Raw genomic sequence first — 22,331 nt, 5'->3', positions numbered from 1 at the left:
AGACTATTGGCACCGTACCCAAGCCAGCAACACATGGCTGGTCAGTACGTTTCCATTACAGAACCTCAAAAGGCTGATCCGTTGCTACAATTTCAAGTGAGGTCTGGCAGGCTGATTGAAACCGAACACTGCATGGTAGAGTTTCTGCTAGATTGCGCTGGTTTTACGCTTGGCGTAAAATTACATCCAGCGTAATTTTCCGCAATCTTTTGCGCTGGTTCAAAAATCATTGCGCTGAAGCCAGCCTGCCACAAAACTGGCCAAGCCCCCCAATCAAAATAACGAGATTCCGCCGACTCGGCTGTTCGAGGAGGATCTTCAAATTATGCTCGTCTTCTTAGGTACACAGGGCTCAATTTTACCATGGTGGCAGATTGGCAGCGGTGGGGTGGGGGGGGGGGGGGTGAAGGTATGAGTGGCAAACCCATATGAACCAAACTTACCGCTTCCATATTGATTAATAGCGATTAACGTCCTCTCCAGGTTTCGCGCCAGGCAGCTGGCCTGATTGACAGGCCAGCTGACATCAGGAGCTACAACATGGTTTGGGGGGGGGGTGCGAGAAAAAGAGAGAGCGCTAGACGTCATCCGGCGCTGGAACGGAAGACTGGGGTGGGGAGAAGGGAAGATCGGGGTGGGGGGGGGGGGGGAAGAGAGGTGGAGAGGGGAAGATCGGGGGGGGGGAAAGAGAGGAAGATCGGAGGGGGGAAAAGAGAGGAAGATCGGAGGGGGGAAAAGAGAGGAAGATCGGAGGGGGGAAAAGAGAGGAAGATCGGAGGGGGGAAAAGAGAGGAAGATCGGAGGGGGGAAAAGAGAGGAAGATCGGAGGGGGGAAAAGAGAGGAAGATCGGGGGGGGGAAAAGAGAGGAAGATCGGGGGGGGGAAAAGAGAGGAAGATCGGGGGGGAAAAGAGAGGAAGATCGGGGGGGGGAAAAGAGAGGAAGATCGGGGGGAGAAAGAGAGGAAGATCGGGGGGGGGAAAAGAGAGGAAGATCGGGGGGGGGGAAAGAGAGGAAGATCGGGGGGGAAAAGAGAGGAGGATCGGGGGGGGAAAAGAGAGGAAGATCGGGGGGGGAAAAGAGAGGAAGATCGGGGGGGAAAAGAGAGGAAGATCGGGGGGGAAAAGAGAGGAAGATCGGGGGGGAAAAGAGAGGAAGATCGGGGGGGAAAAGAGAGGAAGATCGGGGGGAAAAGAGAGGAAGATCGGGGGGGAAAAGAGAGGAAGATCGGGGGGGAAAAGAGAGGAAGATCGGGGGGGGAAAAGAGAGGAAGATCGGGGGGGGAAAGAGAGGAAGATCGGGGGGGGAAAAGAGAGGAAGATCGGGGGGGGAAAAGAGAGGAAGATCGGGGGGGGAAAAGAGAGGAAGATCGGGGGGGGAAAAGAGAGGAAGGTCGGGGGGGGAAAAGAGAGGAAGATCGGGGGGGGAAAAGAGAGGAAGATCGGGGGGGGAAAAGAGAGCAAGATCGGGGGGGGAAAAGAGAGCAAGATCGGGGGGGGAAAAGAGAGGAAGATCGGGGGGGGAAAAGAGAGGAAGATCGGGGGGGGAAAAGAGAGGAAGATCGGGGGGGGAAAAGAGAGGAAGATCGGGGGGGGAAAAGAGAGGAAGATCGGGGGGGGAAAGAGAGGAAGATCGGGGGGGGAAAAGAGAGGAAGATCGGGGGGGGAAAAGAGAGGAAGATCGGGGGGGGAAAAGAGAGGAAGATCGGGGGGGGAAAAGAGAGGAAGATCGGGGGGGGGAAAGAGAGGAAGATCGGGGGGGGAAAAGAGAGGAAGATCGGGGGGGGAAAAGAGAGGAAGATCGGGGGGGGGGAAAAGAGAGGAAGATCGGGGGGGGGAAAAGAGAGGAAGATCGGGGGGGGGAAAAGAGAGGAAGATCGGGGTTGAAAAGAGAGGAAGATCGGGGGGGGGAAAAGAGAGGAAGATCGGGGGGGAAAAGAGAGGAAGATCGGGGGGGAAAAGAGAGGAAGATCGGGGGGGGAAAAAGAGAGGAAGATCGGGGGGGAAAAAGAGAGGAAGATCGGGGGGGGAAAAAGAGAGGAAGATCGGGGGGGGAAAAAGAGAGGAAGATCGGGGGGAGAAAGAGAGGAAGATCGGGGGGGAGAAAGAGAGGAAGATCGGGGGGGGGAAAAGAGAGGAAAATCGGGGGGAGAAAGAGAGGAAGATCGGGGGGGAGAAAGAGAGGAAGATCGGGGGGAAAAGAGAGGAAGATCGGGGGGGGGAAAAGAGAGGAAGATCGGGGGGGGGAAAAGAGAGGAAGATCGGGGGGAGAAAGAGAGGAAGATCGGGGGGGAGAAAGAGAGGAAGATCGGGGGGGGGAAAAGAGAGGAAAATCGGGGGGGGGAAAAGAGAGGAAAATCGGGGGGGGAAAAGAGAGGAAAATCGGGGGGGGGAAAAGAGAGGAAAATCGGGGGGGGGAAAAGAGAGGAAGATCGGGGGGGGGAAAAGAGAGGAAGATCGGGGGGGGAAAGAGAGGAAGATCGGGGGGGAAGAAAAAGAGAGGAAGATCGGGGGGGAAAAAAGAGAGGAAGATCGGGGGGGAAAAAGAGAGGAAGATCGGGGGGGAAAAAAGAGAGGAAGATCGGGGGTGAAAAAAGAGAGGAAGATCGGGGGTGAAAAAAGAGAGGAAGATCGGGGGTGAAAAAAGAGAGGAAGATCAGGGGGGGGAAAAAAGAGAGGAAGATCGGGGGGGAAAAAAGAGAGGAAGATCGGGGGGGAAAAAAGAGAGGAAGATCGGGGGGGGGAAAAAAGAGAGGAAGATCGGGGGGGAAAAAAGAGAGGAAGATCGGGGGGGGAAAAAAGAGAGGAAGATCGGGGGGGGGGAAAAAGAGAGGAAGATCGGGGGGGGGACATTGGAGCGGGAGACATCGGACATCGGAGCAGGTTTCAAAGGTACGTTCATTTAGTGTTTTCACTTTCTTCCATGGTTTTTAATTTAATTCATTTAGTTTCTTGTTCCCTGATCCAGCCCTTCATGCCTGGTTTCACCAGGCGTGAATCAGAAGCGGTGGGCAAGCTGCCCAGGTAAGTTAAAAATCTTTCTAATCCCTTCATCTGTCACAGGTAAAGTGCCTTAAGTACCATTTGGCTCTTTAAATGTCATCCCACCGGCTTTAATTGCCGGTGGGACTTCAGTTTTCCGGTTGCCCGCGCGTACACAGGTGGGTCCCTGGGAAACTCGTAAGTCGGCGGGTGGAGCCGGCTTCCAAACCCGAACAGGATTTCCACTACTTTCGGAGCCCCCCAGGCCTCCAACGCACCTGCAATTGCCTCCTAAAAATCACCCCCACAAGCATTAGTAGGCACTTTAAGAAAATATGTCATTACTAAGAAACTGACTAGCGTACACCAATGAAAGTAGTAAATGGTTCAGTGTAGTTTTTAAGTCATTTTCAGTGATTTAGAATCAGATTGGAGGACTAGACACTCATCAAAAATGCTTATTTTTTGTGATAAACCCATTTTCAGCTGTATTAATAAAACTGCACTCTTAAATACTGCAATAAAAAATATTCATTGATAAGAAAGAAAAATAAATGATTACACTCTATTAAGCTGCCGGATTGCACTGGTTCATGGAAGATTTTACATTTGTGATTATGCAAATGCATTTTAGTGGAAACTCGAACTGTAAAGTGACCAGTGCAATTTCCGGGCGCAATTTGTGCCCAATTACTGATTGCGGCCAAAGTGGAAGTTCTACCCCATCATACCTGCACTCAACCCTTAACACAATTTCACTATCAGTCAATAATTACAACCGGTTTCTTGTTTTACTACCACTAGGTCTCTACCTCTGAGCCTTGTATAAAAGTGCACCAAAGGGCGGTGACAATTTATTAGAGAAGAATGTTAATATCCCAAGCCCTAAAATCTAGTTTTTAAATGAAGTTTTCTGCCATACCCCATTTGACACAAGCAACCAGAAGGAGCCTCAAATTTTGTTCCACTACATATTAAGTAGGGCAGCAAAAAGCTATCATTGTGTAAAGGGATGTTGTTTGTTGCACATACTATATGCAACCATTTAAAAGATATATATAAAAAAGTATTGGTGCATCAAAACCCCAAATAGCCCAAACAGGAGCAAACTCAGCTATTCAAGAATACCTATTACAGGTCACTTCAGGTAGTCAAATTGGCTCCGTATTCATTCTAAATGCCTCATTTCTTCTTATATTATGAATAATTTTAAACCATGGATTGTACATCAGACAAGATCGTACAGCAGGTAAGTAATATTTCCAAGGTACTGACCCCCCGAAGGTCAGGATCTAATCATTTTTAAGGGATGGAGAACTAATTAAGTTTTAGCCGAGCCTGGGGTAGGCAGGATTCTACTACTGGTGGTACCATTGGGTTGGCAATCGTAGTTCAATTTTATAATTGGCTGGAATATCCAGTGATAAAATAAGTCCGCATGGGTGGTTAAAGTCTTTGATCATGGCTTTATTTTGCTGTCCAATACTATGTGGTTACGCAAAACAATAGTTAGTTTGTAAAACATAATTTTAGAGTGAGAAATATTGCTATGAACATTTTTGGATTAGAACATTACTAACATCTTAGTAACAAAGGCCTTCGATAAGGTACCGCATTATAGACTCATGCCTACAGTCAGAGCATGTGGAATCAGAGGACAGGTAGAAGAATGGATAGCAAGTTGGCTACAAAACAGAAAACAGAGAGTAGTGGATAAAGGTAGCTACTCAGACTGCCAAAGGTGGGAAGTGGTGTTCCATAGGGATCGGCGCTGGGACCACTGTTGTTCACAATTTACATAAACAATTTGGACTCGGGAATCAGAAGTACAATTTCAAAATTTGCAGACATTAAATTATGGGGTGTAGTTAGTACAAAGGAAGAATGCACCAAAATGCAAGAGGACAATAATAAACTTGCAGAATGGGCATGTAATTGGCAAATGAATTTCAATATTGATAATTGTGAGACGGTGCATTTTGGTAAGAAGAATAAGGAGACCACATATTACTTTGATAATAAGAGTCTAAAAGGGGTAGAGGAGCAAAGGGATCTATGATGTACAGATACACAAATCACTAAAAGTAGCAATGCAGGTTAATAAGGCCATTAATAAGGCAAATCAAGCACTGGGGTTCATTTCTAGAGGTTTAGAATTGGAAAGCAGAGAGGTTATGTTAAACGTGTGCAGAATCTTAGTTAGACCGCATCTGGAGTATTGTGCACAGTTCTGGTCTCCATATTATAGCAAGGATACAGAGGCATTGGTGAGGGTGCAAAAAAGATTCACAAGAATGATACCAGAAATGAGAGGATATACTTATCAGGAAAGGTTCAACAGGCCGGGGCTCTTTTCTCTAGAAAAGAGGAGGCTGAGAGGTGACCTGATAGAGGTCTTTAAGATAATAAAAAGATTGGATACATTAGATGTAGAGAAAACGTTTCCACTTGTGGAGGAGTCCAAAACTAAAAGGTCATAAATATAAAAGAGTCGCTAATAAATCCAATCAGGAATTCAGGAGAAACTTCTTTACCCAGAGTGGTAAGAATGTGGAACACTCTACCACAAGGAGTAGTTGAGGCAAATAGCATAGATGCATTTAAGGGGAAAACTAGATAAGCTAGAAAGGAAAAGAAAGGTATGCTGATAGGGTTAGATGAAGTAGGGAGGGAGGAGGCTCATGTGGAGCATAAACTCCGGCACGGGCCAGTTGAGCCGAATGGCCTGTTTCTGTGCTGTAATATTGATGTAACAAGAAAGTGAACAGTTTGTATGTATGGAATTCAAATCACATTGATGAAGGTAGCATTATTGTAACACTGAAACAGGATATTACTGGTTCAAAATACAGAGGGGAAGGGAAAGGAGAAACTTCAGGTCCAAACATCTTAGAAATTTTGACCGTGACAAACGTAAGTAAATGCCGAGCTCCAACTCGTAGTAACCAATGTCTAATGGTAGAAATGCTCCTTGACAGCTGTTTGCCAGCATCAGCTGTGGAATCTATATTGACTTTGCAATCTAAGTCTTGAGAGACTAATTGGATTATGCTGAAGCAGATTTAATACTTTATCATGACAGTGTACCTTAAGGGAAAAAAGAACCCAGGATAATTGTAATAGAAGCAGTAACATTCTCAGCTGGAACAATAATCTGTAGATGAAACCAATTGTCAGACTGATGAAAAATTAGATAACATAATAAGATGCAGAGTACAGGAAATGCTAGTTATTTCTGCAACTTTCACATTAAATATTGGACAATGCAAATAGAATTATTTATATCAAATTTTAGGAGCAATTTTTACCAAAGCCAAAATCAGAAAATCATAATATATTTTTCTTTAATCTGGAATTTGAGCTAATTTTATCATGTGTTTATTCCATCCCTACTCCAAAAAAAAAAATTCTGGGGCTTCTCTCATTTCCAAAAGAAAACAGCAACAACATTTCCAAAAGAAAACAGCAACAACAACAACAACTTGCATTTATATAGCGCCTTTAATGTAGTAAAATGTCCCAAGGTGCTTCACAGGAGTGTTATCAAACAAATTTTGACACCGAGCCACACAAGGCGATATTAGGATAGGTGACCAAAAGCTTAGTCAAAGAGGTAGGTTTTAAGGAGCATCTTAAAGGAGGAGAGAGGGGTAGAGAGGTGGAGAGGTTTAGGGAGGGAATTCCAGAGCTTAGGGCCTAGGCAGCTGAAGGCATGGCCGCCAATGGTGGAGCGATTAAAATCGGGGATGCACAAGAGATAAGAATTGGAAGAGCGCAGAGATCTCAGCGGGTTGTAGTTGGAGGAAATTTTTGCTCATCCAGCACTGGATGTCGGACAAGCAATGTGACAAATCAGAGACAGCAGAGGGGTCGAGAGAGGTGGTGGCGAGGTAGAGCTGGTTGTCATTAGCGTACATGTGGAACCCGATATGTTTTTGGATGATATCACCAAGGGGCAGCATGTAGATGAGAAATAGGAGGGGGCCAAGGATAGATCCTTGGGGGACTCCACAGGCAACAGTGTGGGAGTGGGAAGAGAAGCTATTGCAGGTGATTCTCTGGTTACGACTGGATAGATAAGAATGGAACCAGGTGAGTGCAGTCCCACCCAGCTGGATGATGGAGGAGAGGCATTGGAGGAGGATGGTATGGTCAACCATGTCAAAGGCTGCAGGCAGGTCGAGAAGGAATAGTTTACCATGGTCACAGTCACATAGGATGTCATTTGGGACAATCTGTGAAACAACAGCATATGTGGTGTCTGTTGTAGCACAGGCTCTTACCAGATAGATTTCTGCTGGGCAAGTGTACGCAAATAGAACTAATAAGTTTTTTTGACAGTCATGATTCCCCATTAAACTATTGTTACGGTGGTTATTCAGGACTGTGGCAGGTGCAGAAACCTGATTGGAGGGATTCAAACATGAAATTGCAGGAAAGATGGGCATGGATTTGGGAGGGGACAACATGCTCAAGGACCTTGGAGAGGAAAGGGAGGTTGGAGATAGGGTCGTAGTTTGCAAGGACAGAGGGATCAAGGGTGGGTTTTTTTTTAAAAGGAGGGAGGTAATGACTGCAGCTAACATGGGGGTGAGGAAGGGAAGTTAGTTTAATGTACATTACATTAAACATTACGCCAGCAAAAGGGTCAAATTAATGGGGCATAATTTTCCCCTAAAATTTATTTGGCATATTTTGTTGTTTTAAATGTGAACAAATGATACAAAGCCAATCATACAATTGGCATTAAAAAACATCATTGCTTCGCCTGTGTGAGATGTTTTTACATTATCATATTCATCTTTTTATTTACCCTCCTTCAACAAATGGCAGTGATTCCATTTTAAATAAACATAACATTAATTATTTTTAAGACTAACCTTCCACAAGTAAATGATCTCTTTTTACAGCCACAATGTGCGTGAACACTTAGGCTGGTTTCATATTGCACCCTCTGTCCTTGTTAAACTGCATTCTTTCTTGAAAATTGCTTCAATTAGACTATAGGCATATAAATAGTGAATGGGTAGTAAGAGGAGGGGCAGGGGCAATTAGGGACCAAAAAAGAGGTCTACGCATGGAGGCAGAGGGCATAGCTGAGGTACTAAATGAGTATTTTGCATCTGTCTTTAACAAGGAAGGAGATACTGCCAAAGTCACAGTAAAAGGAGATAATTGAGATACAGGATGGGCTAAAAATTGATAAAGAGGAGGTACTAGAAAGGCTGGCTGTACTTAAAGTAGATAAGTCACCCGGTCCGATGGGATGTATCCTAGGTTGCTGAGGGAAGTAAGGGTGGAAATTGCAGAGGTGCTGGCCATAATCATCCAATCTTCCTTAGATATGGGGGTGATGCCAGAGGACTGGAGAATTGCAAATGTTACACCCTTGTTCAAGATAGGATGCAGGGATAAACCTGGCAACTACAGGCCAGTCAGTTTAACCTCAGTGGTGAAGCTTTTAGAAACGATAAACCGGGACAAAATTAACAGTCACTTGGACAAGTGTGGATTAATAAAGGAAAGCCAGCATGGATTTCTTAAAGGCAAATCATGTTTAACTAGCTTGATTGAGTTTTTTGATGAGGTAACAGAGAGGGTTGATGAGGGCAATGTGGTTAATGTGTATATGGACTTCCAAAAGGCATTTGATAAAGTGCCACATAATAGGCTCGTCAGCAATTGAAGCCCATGGAATAAAAGGGGCAGTGGCAGCATGGATACGAAATTGGCTGAGTGACAGGAAACAGAGAGTAGTGGTAAATGGTTGTTTATCGGACTGGAGGAAGGTGTACAGTGGTGTTCCCTATGGTTCAATACTAGGACCACTGCTTTTTTTATATATATATTAATGACTTGGACTTGGGAGTACAGGGCACAATTTCAAAATTTGCAGATGACATAAAACTTGGAAGTGTCGTAAATAGTGAAGAGGATAGTAATAGACTTTATAGAATCATAGAAAGGTGCAGCTATCAAGCTCTATGCAAGAGCTATCCAGCTGGTCCCACACCCCCATACTATCCCCGTAGCCCTGCAATTTTTTTCCTTTCAAGTACTTATCCAGTTCCCTTTTGAAGGCCATGATTGAATCTGCCTCCACCACCCCCTCGGGCAGTGCATTCCAGATCCTAACCATTAGCTGTGTAAAAACGTTTTTCCTCATGTCACCTTTGGTTCCTTTGCCAATCACCTTAAATCTATGTCCTCTGGTTCTTGATCCTTCTGCCAGTGGGAACAGTTTCTCTCTGTCTAGACACTTCATGATTTTGAATATCTCTATCAAATCTCCTCGCAACCATCTCTGTTCCAAGGAGAACACCACCAGCTTCTCCAGTCTATCCATGTAACTAAAGTCCCTCATCCCTGGAATCATTCTAGTAAATCTCTTCTGCACCTTCTCTAAGGCCTTCACCTCTTTTCTAAAGTGCGGTGCCTAGAACTGGCCACAACTCCAGTTGTGGCCAAACCAGTGTTTTATAAAGGTTCATCATGACTTCCATACTTTTGTATTCTATGCCTCTATTTATAAAGCTTTTTAACTGCTTTCTCAACCTGCCCTGCCACCTTCAATGATTTGTGCACATATACCCCCAGATCTCTCTGTTCCTGCACCCCTTTTAAAGTTGTGCCCACTAGTTTATATTGCCTCTCCTCGTTCTTCCTACCAAAATGTATCACTTCGCATTTTTCTGCATTAAATTTCATCTGCCACGTGTCCGCCCATGCCACCAGCCTGTCTATATCCTCCTCACTGTTTACTACCCTTCCAAGTTTTGTGTCATCTGCAAATTTTGAAATTGTGCCCTGTACACCCAAGTCCAAGTATTAATATATATCAAGAAAAGCAGTGGTCCCAGCACCGACCCCTGGGGAACACCACTGTACACCTCCCTCCAGTCCGAAAAACAACCGTTCACCACTACTCTCTGTTTCCTGTCACTTAGCCAATTCTGTATCCATGTTATTACTGCCCCCTTTATTCCATGGGCCGCAATCTTGATAAGCCTACCATGCGACACTTTACCAAACGCATCAAGAGGACGTCGACAGGCTGGTGGAATGGATGGACACATGGCAGATGAAATTTAACGCAGAGAAGTGCGAAGTGATACATTTTGGCAGGAAGAATGAGGAGAGGTAATATAAACCAAATGGTTATATTCTAAAGGGGGTACAGGAACAGAGAGACCTGGGAATATATATACAAATCTTTGAAGGTGGCAGGACAGGTTGAGAAAGCAGTTAAAAAAGCATACGGGTTCCTGGGCTTTATAAATAGAGGCATAGAATACAAAAGCAAGGAAGTTATATTGAACCTTTATAAAACACCGGTTTGGCCACAGCTGCAGTGTTTTGTCCAATTTTGGGCACCACACTTTAGCAAAGATGTGAAGGCCTGAGAGAAGGTGAAGAAAAGATTTACTAGAATGATTCCAGGGATGAGGGACTTCAGTTACATGGATAGACCAGAGAAGCTGGGATTGTTCCCCTTGGAGCAGAGAAGGTTAAGAGGAGATTTGATAAAAGTGTTCAAAATCATGAAGGGTTTAGATAAAGTAAATAAAGAGTAACTGTTCCCATTGGCAGAAGGGTCGAGAACCAGAGGACACACATTTAAGACGATTGGCAAAAGAACCAAAGGCAGCATGAGGACAAACTTTTTTACTCAGCGAGTAGTTATGATCTAGAATGCGCTGCCTGAAAAGGTGGTGGAAGCACATTCAATTGTGGCCCTCAATAAGGAATTGGATAAATAATTGAAGAGAAAACATTTGCAGGGCTACGGGGAAATGGGACTAACTGGATTGCTCTTACAAAGATCTGGCACGGGCTCGATGGGCCGAATGGCCTCCTTCTCTGCTGCAACCATTCTATTATTCCAGTTTTGCATTAATAATGCATTCTAACCTTTCTACATTGTAATTTCATGTATATAGCAACAATACTGCTGCTTTATGCAAAGCTGTGGTGACTGTATATTAGGCCAGAATACATACAGGATTTAACCAAAATTTGAAAAATTGCTTTCACAGCTGTTCTGGCTCCGACTAAACTTAGTGATGATCAATACAACATATCAATCTGCACCACATATATCAGCAAGAGAACTGCTGTGACCTATTACTGCTTTCCAGTCTAAGCTGAAGATCATGGGCATCATTTTAGATCCCGCTATCGGGTGCGTTCCTGGCGGGGGGGGCTCCGAAAATCGGAGAATCCCGGAGCGGGACCAGAGCCCGGCTCCAACCCGCCCACTTCCGGGTTCCCCACTGACGCGCCGGCGTGCGCGCGCAGCCCCCGCTGGTGGGAATCCCGCAGGCAATTAAAGCCAGGGGGGTTCCACTTGAAGGTATTTATTTTGCTTGTTCAGGTCATTAACTGATCTGACCAAGTGATTAAGTGAGGAGGGGTGGGATTTTATAGAAAACTGGGACTGTTTCCCATACTGGGGGAAACACTCCCAGTTCAAATGGACGTGTTGCAGCTGTCAGCCTGTGGCAGGGGGGGAGACCCTCACTCATTGCAGGAGGCCACTCTGTCACTTGGGACAAAGTTTGGCCTCCACCACCCTCCTCCTGACAATCAAAGTCACCAACTTGCACACTTACCCCGGGGTCCAGAGGCATGTACCTACCTTGCGGACCCCCTCAGATGTACATCTTCTGGATGGGGGCCGCTGTAGCTGCAGTCATGACCACCTCGGAGGGTGAACAGCATCACCAGCCTCGCCGGCCTCGACATCCACCTCTGACACGTGGAGCTCCACAACACAGTGCTGTGACACATCCACCTGTACAGCAGGAGGGAGGGCTACCGCAGAGAGAGATGCGTCGCAGAGGGCACTACCCTCGCCACAGGGTCCACAGACCGAGGCTCAGCTTCCTGGACCTCTCTGAGCAGCAGTGCACACGGAGGCTCAGAGTCACTCAACATGTAGTCGTGGACATCTGCAGCTTCCTTCATGCCAAGCTGCTCCCGGCTGGCCCGAGCACCATCTTCTTACCTGTCGCTGTCAAAGTCACCACTGCCCTCAACAACTTCTCCTCCGCATCCTTCCAGGGTGCCACCAGGGACATCGCCGACGTCTCTCAGTTGTCTGCACAAAAGAACCCTGCAAATACACCTACACCCACTCTGCAGTGACACAATGGGTGGCATCAGTTGTGGGTCTTCATAGTGATCCTCAGGAAAGGGCATTATTGCACAAACCAGACGAGATTCGCAAAGACGTGGCAGTAGTGGTGCCAATATAATATGTAATGTGAGTTGATCATAAATTCAATATAAGTAAAAACCATGACAAACCCTCAAACACCCTTGTGCATCCCCTTCATGCTCACGACACGTTTGCCTTACGCTGCCTACTGCACATATGTGATGCATGCCCTGTTGCTGCAGTACAGGTAGTGGCAGGTTGAATGAGGCTGACCGTGAAAGAGATGCATGCGAGGGTGAGTATGAGATAGAGCCTTGAGATTGTATGAGGATTGGGTTGAGTGTTAGTGGCGGGATGAGTACTGGCGAGGTGAGTAAGTGCAGGTAAGATGAGGATGAGCTTTGAGTGGGTATGAGGGGTGATGTGACAGAGTAGTGTTGGCAGTGCAGAAGGAGGTGTGGGGTAGGGGCAGTGATGTGGCAGATGGAGTGTAGGGGAAAGACTACGTGTACTCACTTTGGCTGACCTACTGAGGTCATTGCAGCGCCTCCTGCACTGTATGCAGGTGGGCGATATGTTGGTGGTGCAGGTGACCTCCTCTGCCACCTCGAGCCAGGCCTTCCTGGTGGCAGAGGCAGGCCGCTTCCTCCCGCCCGCCGGGGGTAAGATCTCTGTCCTCCCCCTCCTCCTCACCCCATGTATTGATACCTGGAGTGAGGCATCATTAAACTGGGAGCAGCCTTCCCCCTGGGCTGCTCCATGCTGTAATTTTTTCTATTTGTTGCAGCATCTGTCAGTGGAGGACTGCCCCTTTAAATAGAGCTCCTCCAGCTGACAGATCTTACTGCGCATGCGCAGCCCGCCCGACGCGCAGATCAGCAGTGGGGAACCCGGAAGACCACGTAATAGGATCCAATTGGGCTGCGATCACGCGGGTGGCTGACTAATTTCACCGGGCACGTTACCCACGCACCCAATAGCACCCCCCCGCCGCGAACCCGCAGCCCTGGTAACATCGAGCCCCATATCTTGCAATACAGCAGTAAGTTCAATCAATGTCCCTTAAATTATTACCCTCAGAATAATGGAACAGTTTTCCTGCTCCTCCAGCAGCCATTAGTTCTGCATTATCTGGCCTTTATTTACCGGAGTTCTTTGTGCAATCACCTGGCTTCTTGAGTGCATATCTGTTAGATATTCTAGTTAGATTCTCTTAGGAATGGACACTAGAGAGAAACCGCAATTGGTGTGACCAATGCTGTTTCCTGGAACCTGCCATTGGCGTACAAACATTTGGAAAACCTTTGAGTGGACACTGTTTATTCCATGAATACTGCAACTCAGTGCCGATCACTGCAGATCATCTTTGCCAACTTTCAGATTAAAGGGGCAATTTTACCCCTAAAATGTACGTTTGATAGCTTGCCTTTTTAGTGCCAATCAACGTCACAAAACCAATGATGAATTTGCACTAAAAAAACACCACTGCCTTACTTGTGAGTGATGTCTTCACATTGTGTTCATCCTCCTTCAGAATAAAATTAACAATGTTTCAGATTGCAACAACTTGCATTTATGGAAATGTCAAATGGTAGTTTACGGAAGGGGAAAGAAAAAAGAAAGGGGAAATGAAAAATATATATATATATCTCAACATATGTCAAGTCATAGTGAGAGGGCTAGATGAGGTGACTAAAGGTTTGATCAAAAGGAAGGTTTCCAAAGGTGGAGAGAGAAGTGGAGAGGCAAAGGTATTTATGAAGGGAATTCCAGAGAGTTGGGCTGAGGCAGCATTGTAGAGGATGTAAGCAGTCTTGCTAATGGATAGAATATGGTGTTTGAAGTTCAGTTCTGAGTCAAGCAGGAATAACCAGCTGTGAGTAAAGGATATTTATTTTTTAACCATATTGAATTAACACTGAGGCTGGTTTCATTTTCCACCTTGCAGCTATGTCCATGCATTTTTTTTAATAGAAGCTCTCAATTGAATACTTGATTTTGCATTGATAAAGTATAAGGATCAGAAAGTAATTGTAAATTAATTAAACTGGGTAAAACAATATGGTACGGGGACTGGCAGAAATGGCCTGTTCTCAATGGATGTACATCGATGCACCATCAACGACCCCGTATGCCCTGATGGCTCATTCAATCTCATGACTCGGATAAACGTGAAGTTATGTCGGAGTTCATCTCTTCCACCTTTGTGGAAGGCTATTGTTGACAAGGCCCAGCGCAGTAGTGCTGGAGTATCTGCTCAGAGCAACATTGATATTCACCAGTGAAAATTAAAGTAAGATAGAGAAAACAATTCCTCAATCCCACAAAACTGACTAGAAGTACCTCAACTTCTAACAATAATAAAATTCCTCCGGTTAATAATTGTAGTGAAAATGGGATTTCCTATTTTTTTTTAAATCATAACCACTTTTTAAAATAACTGACCTATTTAAGTATAGGAATTTAGAGGATTTTCTTTAAAGAATAACCACCTTAACAATAGTTTAATGGCGAATCACCACTGTCAAAAAACCTTATGAGTTCTATTTGTGTATGCTTGCCCAGCAGAAATCCACCTCGCAAAAGCTTGTGCTACAACAGACACCACATCTGCTGTTGTTTCGCAGATTGTCCCAGTGGCTATTCAGTCAGCTCCAAAAACAACTTGTTCAGAAAAAGCTACACGGGTACTGGCTGCAGTATAGTAATTAATAGGTAGGCACATACTTAAACAATGATGACCCAGGCATAATGGGCCAAATGGCCTTCAGTGCTGTAATTTCTATGATAATTAACAAAAGTGTTTGTGTAATTAATAAATAATGCACTGCAGTGATGGACTGCCACTGAGCTCTTACTGTGAAGCATCCAACCTCAGGTTTCTGTGAAATGCACAAAGCATTAATGAAAAATATACTTCAGCACCAACTGGTTTGCTGAAAGGGATCTAATTGAACTCTATTTGCACAGTTGTCAACCCATTTCCTACTGGGAATAGGCTCAAAAGCACAATGCAGTACTAAATTTGCAATTTCTCACAGAAAGGCTGCAGGATGGCTGGTATGGGAAACAGAATGTATGTCACACTGGTGCATTAGGGGTGCTCTTTTGAGGTAGGGTCGAGAGACATTGTTTGGGGCAGAGTAGATGGTGCTTTACTCTGCATCTAACCATGCTATACCTGGCCTGCTCAACATTGGGTAATCGAAATGAGAGCATTCTCCTAGCACTAACATCCCTTGTCTAGACGAGCATAATATTCTCTTTAAAGTGTTTGCAAAGTGCAGTCTGGCAAAGGTGAACGAAGTTCTGAGGTTTCCAGATGTTCCCCATCGGGGTAAATACTTTCACATTGGAATCCAGAAGGATGAGCTTTTAGTACATTACAAGACAAAATTATATATATAATAGATTTTCAGTGAGGCATGTACTGTCTCAGTGTTTACCATTATCATTGGTGGCTTCAGCTTCAAACAGTTACAACTGTTTCTCCTCAACAATGTCATCGCAAAACAAAACTCATTTCTGTGGGGAGATTTGAACAGATTTCACACAATTTCTCATACAGTTTGGATAGGAGCAGAGAAAACCTTACATTCCATTGAACTGTTTTCCAACAGATGATTCTAGACTGGGCAGTCACCACTTTGTTACTCTATGATAAGCACCAGACACAGAGAAAAGTGCATTTATGCAAGAGCACTGCCACTCTATAACTCTAGCCACACTTACCCTGTCAGATTCAATTAGCTTATTGTATGCTGACAGGTTTTTGCATTAAAGGAGTTACAGGTACTCCCAGTAGCTGCCTTACTTCCACCTATGTTATTTGTAATGCACTAAAAGGAATATCTGACTGAAAATGATGAGATTGCACATGATGACAATACAATTTTAACAATCTGCTCCAACTAAAAGATCTTCTGCCTTTTTTATTAAATGTTAACCACCTGATGGACAGAACGATTCTTCTATGTAATCAGCAAATTATATCTTTCTTACATAACTGGAGGGAAAGTGGGTTTTGCCTCACATTGACAATCTTTTTTCAATACATTTATTATTTAATTGTACAGGGGATATATTCCAAGAAACCATGAGCAAAAATACAGCAACAGAGGAGTATCTGGTCCCAAAACCAAAGATCTTCATTGTCATAAGACACTAAAACGTTTTTTCAAAAAGCAGCGCTATAAATCCTGTCGGATTTTCAGTTTGTTCTGCAGGATTCGTGTCATGAAGGTGCTAATTCCTTGAGGCGAGGCTCCCAGTGGATCAGGGAATCAAGTGCAACGGTGAACACAGACAATTTGCAGCACTCCCAGTTTTGATTGATCTTAATTACCAGAAAATAGCGAGTGGTACAAACCAGGCATGCTGATCTCTGCACTGATTCAATCTCCTGTCAAGCAAGGCTCTACACCTGGCACAATCTTAAAAATAAAATAACCCTTAAGAGTTTTATATTTTTCACTGCCTTCGTCTGGCATTATTGGGGCAATAATGATCTCAAAATGGGATCGGTAACCTTCCCATCACCCCGCACCCCCCCCCCCCGCCTTGTTAACATTGGCGAGGCGGCCACCAGCTCCATATTGAAAGGAGCCTTCTGCCAGGTGTCCAAAGCACCCGCCTGTATCAGGAGATAGACTAAATAGGACGCCAATTGTCATTTTCGGTCGGAACTGGTCGGATCCTGATCAGCTAAATGTTGAATTAATCTTGTGCGCCCCAGAGGAGCAGGAGTGCACTTCCGGGACCCATAAAAATAATCTGGGCGGCTGCTGCCCCGGGACCCCTCCTCCACCCTCCCCCCCACCCCACCTTCCCCCCCACCCACCCCCTCACCCATCCCTCCACCCTCCCCCCTCACCCATCCCTCCACCCTCCCCCCACCCTCATCCTTCCCCCCCACCCCATTGCAACTTATTTTGCTGGTAGACGATCTTGAGGCCTCAATCTGGCGAGCTGCACCAGGATGCCTGTCTGGCACTCCGCAGCTCACCTACATTGTTATGACCAGTTTTGGTCCCCCCACATGGTGGATGATATAGCGGCTTTGGGAAAGGTCCAGAGGAGAGCTACAAGAATGATTCCTAGCTTAAAGAACCTCAACTACTCAGATAGGCTCAAGGATCTTGGTCTATTTACTTTAGTAAACAATTTTACAACAGACAAGATCCCGAAAGGACTCTTGGCAACGGGCAGTTGGAAAGACTTCTGTAATCACCAGGTATTGTTCTGTGATTTATAAATGCGAAGGGTTCGAGGATTTCATTTCCACAACATTCACCTGAGGAAGGAGGAAGCCTCCGAAAGCTTGTGAATTTCAAATAAAATTGTTGGACTATAACTTGGTGTTGTAAAATTGTTTACAATTGTCAACCCCAGTCCATCACCGGCATCTCCACATCATATTTACTTTAGAGCAGTGTAGACTTAGAGGTGACCTGATAGAGGTCTATAAAATAATTAAAGGGCTGGATAGCGTCTCTATTGATAGATTATTCCGGTTTACAGATTGGGGAGGACCAGGGGACATAAGTTTAAACTATGGAAGTTTAGGAACAGACTGGATGTTAGGTGGTTCTTCTTTTCCCAGAGAATTATGAGCCTCTGGAAGCGTTGCTGGCTGGTGTGGTGGGTGCTGACTCTCTGACTTCAAGAGGGAGCTGGACTGGTTCCTAAATGGGGCAGACTCTGCACCATATAGAAGGTAAGTGTCATTACAGTTAACACTTAGTCCATGTGATCTCCTGGAATGGTTTTGATCGCTTGAGGGGGTCGGAGAGGAATTTAACAGGGTGTTTTTTCCCTTATTGGCCCTGGGTTTTTTATGTTTTTTGCATCTCCCAGGAGATTACATAGCTGAAGGGGTGGGTGTGAGGGTGGGAGGTCAGGGAATGGAAGAAGTGCTTAGCTATGATGGTCTGGCCATCATGGTGTGGGGCAGGATTGATGGACCAGCGGGACTTTTCCTGCCCGTCCATTTTGTATGTTAGTATGTTATGGCCTGCTGTGCCCTGCACTTTCCCAGCCACCAGGGTCTGGAAGCTGGTACAAAAAGCATAGTCTATTCTGTTCTTTACTACCGCCAGAACTGCAATCTGCACTTTTGTAGAGAAAGGAGCACTAACCAATCTCTGTTAGTGGGAATCCACTGTAGATTCCAATGAAGCTGCCACATCCTCCATTGAAGTCTGCAATGAAGTAAAAATTTCTCTGATGTTGCTGGAAATTAGAGCTATGGACTTAATTTCACAACTACCATTTGCGGCATATCCCCGGACACTAACCTTAGAGCCTGGATGTAGGTGTGATGTTTCTGGAACATCCTTCTTTTCTGGTGAGGACTAATGGTTTCTGGGTGCCACAGACAATTAGGCAACTAACGGAAAGAGGTGGCTCCGTAAACATCCCCATCCTTAATGATGCTGCCACCACTTCTGGCTGAGGAATTCACGACCATCTTCGGCCAGAAGTGCCAAGTGGATGATCCTTCTCGGCCTCGTCCTGAGGTCCCCACCATCACAGATGCCAGTCTTCAGCCAATTTGATTCATTCCACCTTATATCAAGAAATGGCTGAATGCACTGGACATAGCAAAAGGCACGGGTCCCAACAACATCCCAGCTGTAGTGCTGAAGACCTGTGCTCCAGAACTAGTCGTGCCTCTAGCCTATGTGGAAAATTGCCCAGGTATGTCCTGTCCACAAAAAGCGACGAATCCAACCTGACCAAATACCACCCTATCACCCTACTCTCAATCAACAAAGTGATGGAAGGAGTCATCAATAGTGCTTTCAAGCAAGTCTTACTCACCAATAACCTGCTCACTGATACTCAGCTTGGGTTCCTGCAGGATTACTCAGCTCCAGACCTCATTACAGCCGTGGTCCAAACATGGGCACAGAGCTGAAATCCAGAGATAAATTGAGAGTGACTGCCCTTGATATCAAGGGAGCATTCAACCAAGTGTGGCACCAAGGAGCCCTAGTAAAGCTGAAATCAATGAGGATCAAGGGGAAAACTCTCCAGTGGCTGGATTCATACCTCAGTCCTGGTTGTTGGTGACCAATTATCTTAGCTCTAGGAGTTCCTCAGGGCAGTGTCCTAGGCCCAACTATCTTCAGTTGCTTCATCATTGACATTTTTTATAGTCCTCCAAGTTGTTTGCCAAATGACCTACTTTTGTGCCTTCAGCAAATATGTATGAGAGTGTGAGATTAAGAGAATGTGACAGTGAAAGTGTAACGGTGAGAGTGAGAGTGAGAGCTATACTTTATATCTACACACACACGTATAATGAGAGAAGTTTACATCTTGCCCCAGTCAGAAGCCCCCATGGCTCGTTAGCTAATTTCTATTAAATAACATGCAACTTGCACAATAAACACTGGTTGCACATTTCTAAAGATTTGCCACCTTTGTGAAAACAAACCTCTGGTTCCCAGGACACCAGCAGTCAGACAATTGCCAAAGGTTAACAAGGTCATAAACAGGATCTCAATAAAGGTCACTGCAGCTTTAACCCTGCTCTTTCAACCACAGGATCAGATACACCCATCATCCCTCTCACTAGGGGTGACAAGGGATTTCAATGCCACAAGTGTGTCAGTTTATTATGCGCCTATTGCCAATATCAGCACACCCTGCTGGAATACTAACCAACATGACTGGCTCAGGTTCAGAATCCTATTCCACAAAGTAGCTTAAGGCGAAGTGCCAGTGAATGAACACAGACCGGGGCAGCCAGAAGGAATTCCGAAAAAGGCTTCTTGTCTGTTTAGCTCCTTCTCTGTTTTTTTCAAAACCAAGGAGACATTCATAACACCACTGAGGTTGTAGACGGCAGCTATCACAATCCCTTACTTCATTTCATCATGAATATTCATTCATGCAACGCATTTACTGCTTACAGTAGTGGCTTGTTGAAAAGGGGCTGCTTTGCAGAAGTGAATGCTCATGGTTTATTTAGCCCCATTAATAACTAGAATACTGATTGGCAGTGCTAGAAGTTTCAAATTGGATATTAATAATGCATCACACGTAGCAAAAAAAGTGAATCATTAATGAAGGAGAGAAATGGACACAGTGGCTTTGTAGCCAATATATAAACATCCCATAGCTTAAAATCCAAAATTTCTAGATTCAGAGTAATGATATTAAAGCTCAAAAGTGATTGAAGGGTTTTTTGTAACTTTTAAAATATTCATAAATATTAAGGGAATTCAAGTCTTTACGATTTAGTTCAGCTTCTATATTTTGATAGGTTTTTCGGAAGCTTCAGTTTCATTTCTGTTTCTTTGCATATTGCTGTCAGTGGGGTTATGCTGTATATTCCTAGTCCTCTATAACAGAATCTGAAGGGATTACATTTACTTTGAACAGCTGCTTTATAAAGAAAATAACCAGAGCACAGGTATTCCTGTGTGATCATAAATCTAAAAGTGACACTTCTAACTTGGAACCTGTAAGAACTCAGCTTACTGTAGGTCCTGTACAAACCAGGTCCTGTACAATCTGGGTCTCGTGAGTCCCAACAGGGAAAAACATTAGCAGAGACACACACACACTTCAGATTGCAAGTTTTCAAAAGTGAAATCTTTTGAATCGAAATCCATGTGTGAACAGGAAGGGCATTGACTAGAAGAGCCCACAGCCACCAAGAAAAAGAATCTATCCCTGCAGCAATGATTTAAATTCAAAAGCCATGGATGCAGCAGGATATTGGGTACATTTCCACTTTCTCTCAGCCAACCCACTAGGGACATGGACGTTTGACACATTCTGACCAACCTATCATGAAGTGCCTGCTTATTTCAGGCGGTATGCCCCATTTAATATCCTTTGCAGTGTAAGTACACGTGCGCAAAATACAGTACATCAGTGTATGTATACAACCTGCAGTATGTAAAGTACACAGTGTTGCATACACTATGTCAGTGTATGGCATGCTGTAACATTCAGTAAATAAGTATGTACACAGTATGTAGGTCTATGTACACTGTACCACATAGAATGCCAGTCTATGTACACAGAGTATGGCATATGGAATTTAGTATATCAATGCATCGACACAGTGTACCACATATCAGTATAGGGCAAATGTTTCAAGATACTGGCAGAGCCAGGCATGCAGCAAGTACATTGCAGATATTCTGTCAATTGATTTCAACATCAATTGACAGTGTCAGTACAATTACACGGTATAAAATATAGTGTTGTGTACAACATATGATATACAGCATGTCAGTGTATGTATACCATATACCACAGTCTGTCAGTGTGTGTATATGGTGTATCACATATGGTATACAGTATGTCTGTTTGTATACAGTATGTCAGTGTATGTCTACAGTAGAGCACATAGTATCGGTGTATGTGATCATAGTATATGTATGTCAGTGTATATACACAATGAATGACAGTCAGTCCTATGTACACGGTATCAGTTTGTGTATACAGTTTATGATACACAGTATGTCAGTATTTTTGTACTCAGTATATGACACACGGTATATCAGCATATATGCATACAGGCATGGAGTTTCCTCTAGGGGTGCAGTTGGCAAAATGCACCCATAATGAGCTGGACATTGCGCCAATTTTGCCAAGGTAAAGTATGTACAATTATTGCAACATTGTGATCACATCCTGTTTGCCAGAATCCCATTTATGTTAAACCTGTTGCACAGTACGAGGGATGAGGGCTATTATCAGAGAGGAGGGAAAATTGGCCTAAAATGTGGCTATTTACAAAGCAAAAGCCTGACCCCATTAGCTGCAAGCCTTCACGGACTGCCAAGGGAATCTGAGAACAAAGTGTCTGAACTGGACCAAATTCAGTATTCACCCAAGGAACCTGAACCTTAGGCTTGTAGTTCAATTTTATGCTCAACACCAATATATAAATGAAACTCTGAACCGAGAGCGTGAATTCATACAATCACCCCGTAACGTACTATTACTGGACTGTTTGATTAGAGCTTCCCAACTGAAAAGTGAAATAAGAAAATGAAAGAATGGTCTGTACCAATTCCAAAGGGATGTGTTCAATGGAATAGCACCTGCTCTGAACAGGCAGCCTTTTTCAAATCCCAGAGATCTCATTAAAAAGCACAAAAAGCATAATGTACTTGTTTATTGACCACTTTGTTATTACTGCTGATCTGACATACACAAACTGAA

At 44.6% G+C, this 22,331-nt stretch overlaps 1 protein-coding gene across 3 annotated transcripts in view; it reads right to left on the bottom strand.

Moving 5' to 3' along the window:
- The window catches only part of LOC137335258 (extracellular sulfatase Sulf-2-like), a 287,785-nt gene that overhangs the window by 257,779 nt on the left and 7,675 nt on the right, over positions 1-22,331 (bottom strand). The gene's annotated exons all lie outside the window — the stretch shown is intronic.

The sequence above is a fragment of the Heptranchias perlo genome, chromosome 19 (genome assembly GCF_035084215.1).
Source record: "Heptranchias perlo isolate sHepPer1 chromosome 19, sHepPer1.hap1, whole genome shotgun sequence".
NCBI classification, from domain to species: Eukaryota; Metazoa; Chordata; class Chondrichthyes; order Hexanchiformes; family Hexanchidae; genus Heptranchias; species Heptranchias perlo.
Note: the sequence above shows the minus strand (reverse complement) of the source record. Positions and strands in the feature narration are given on the sequence as shown.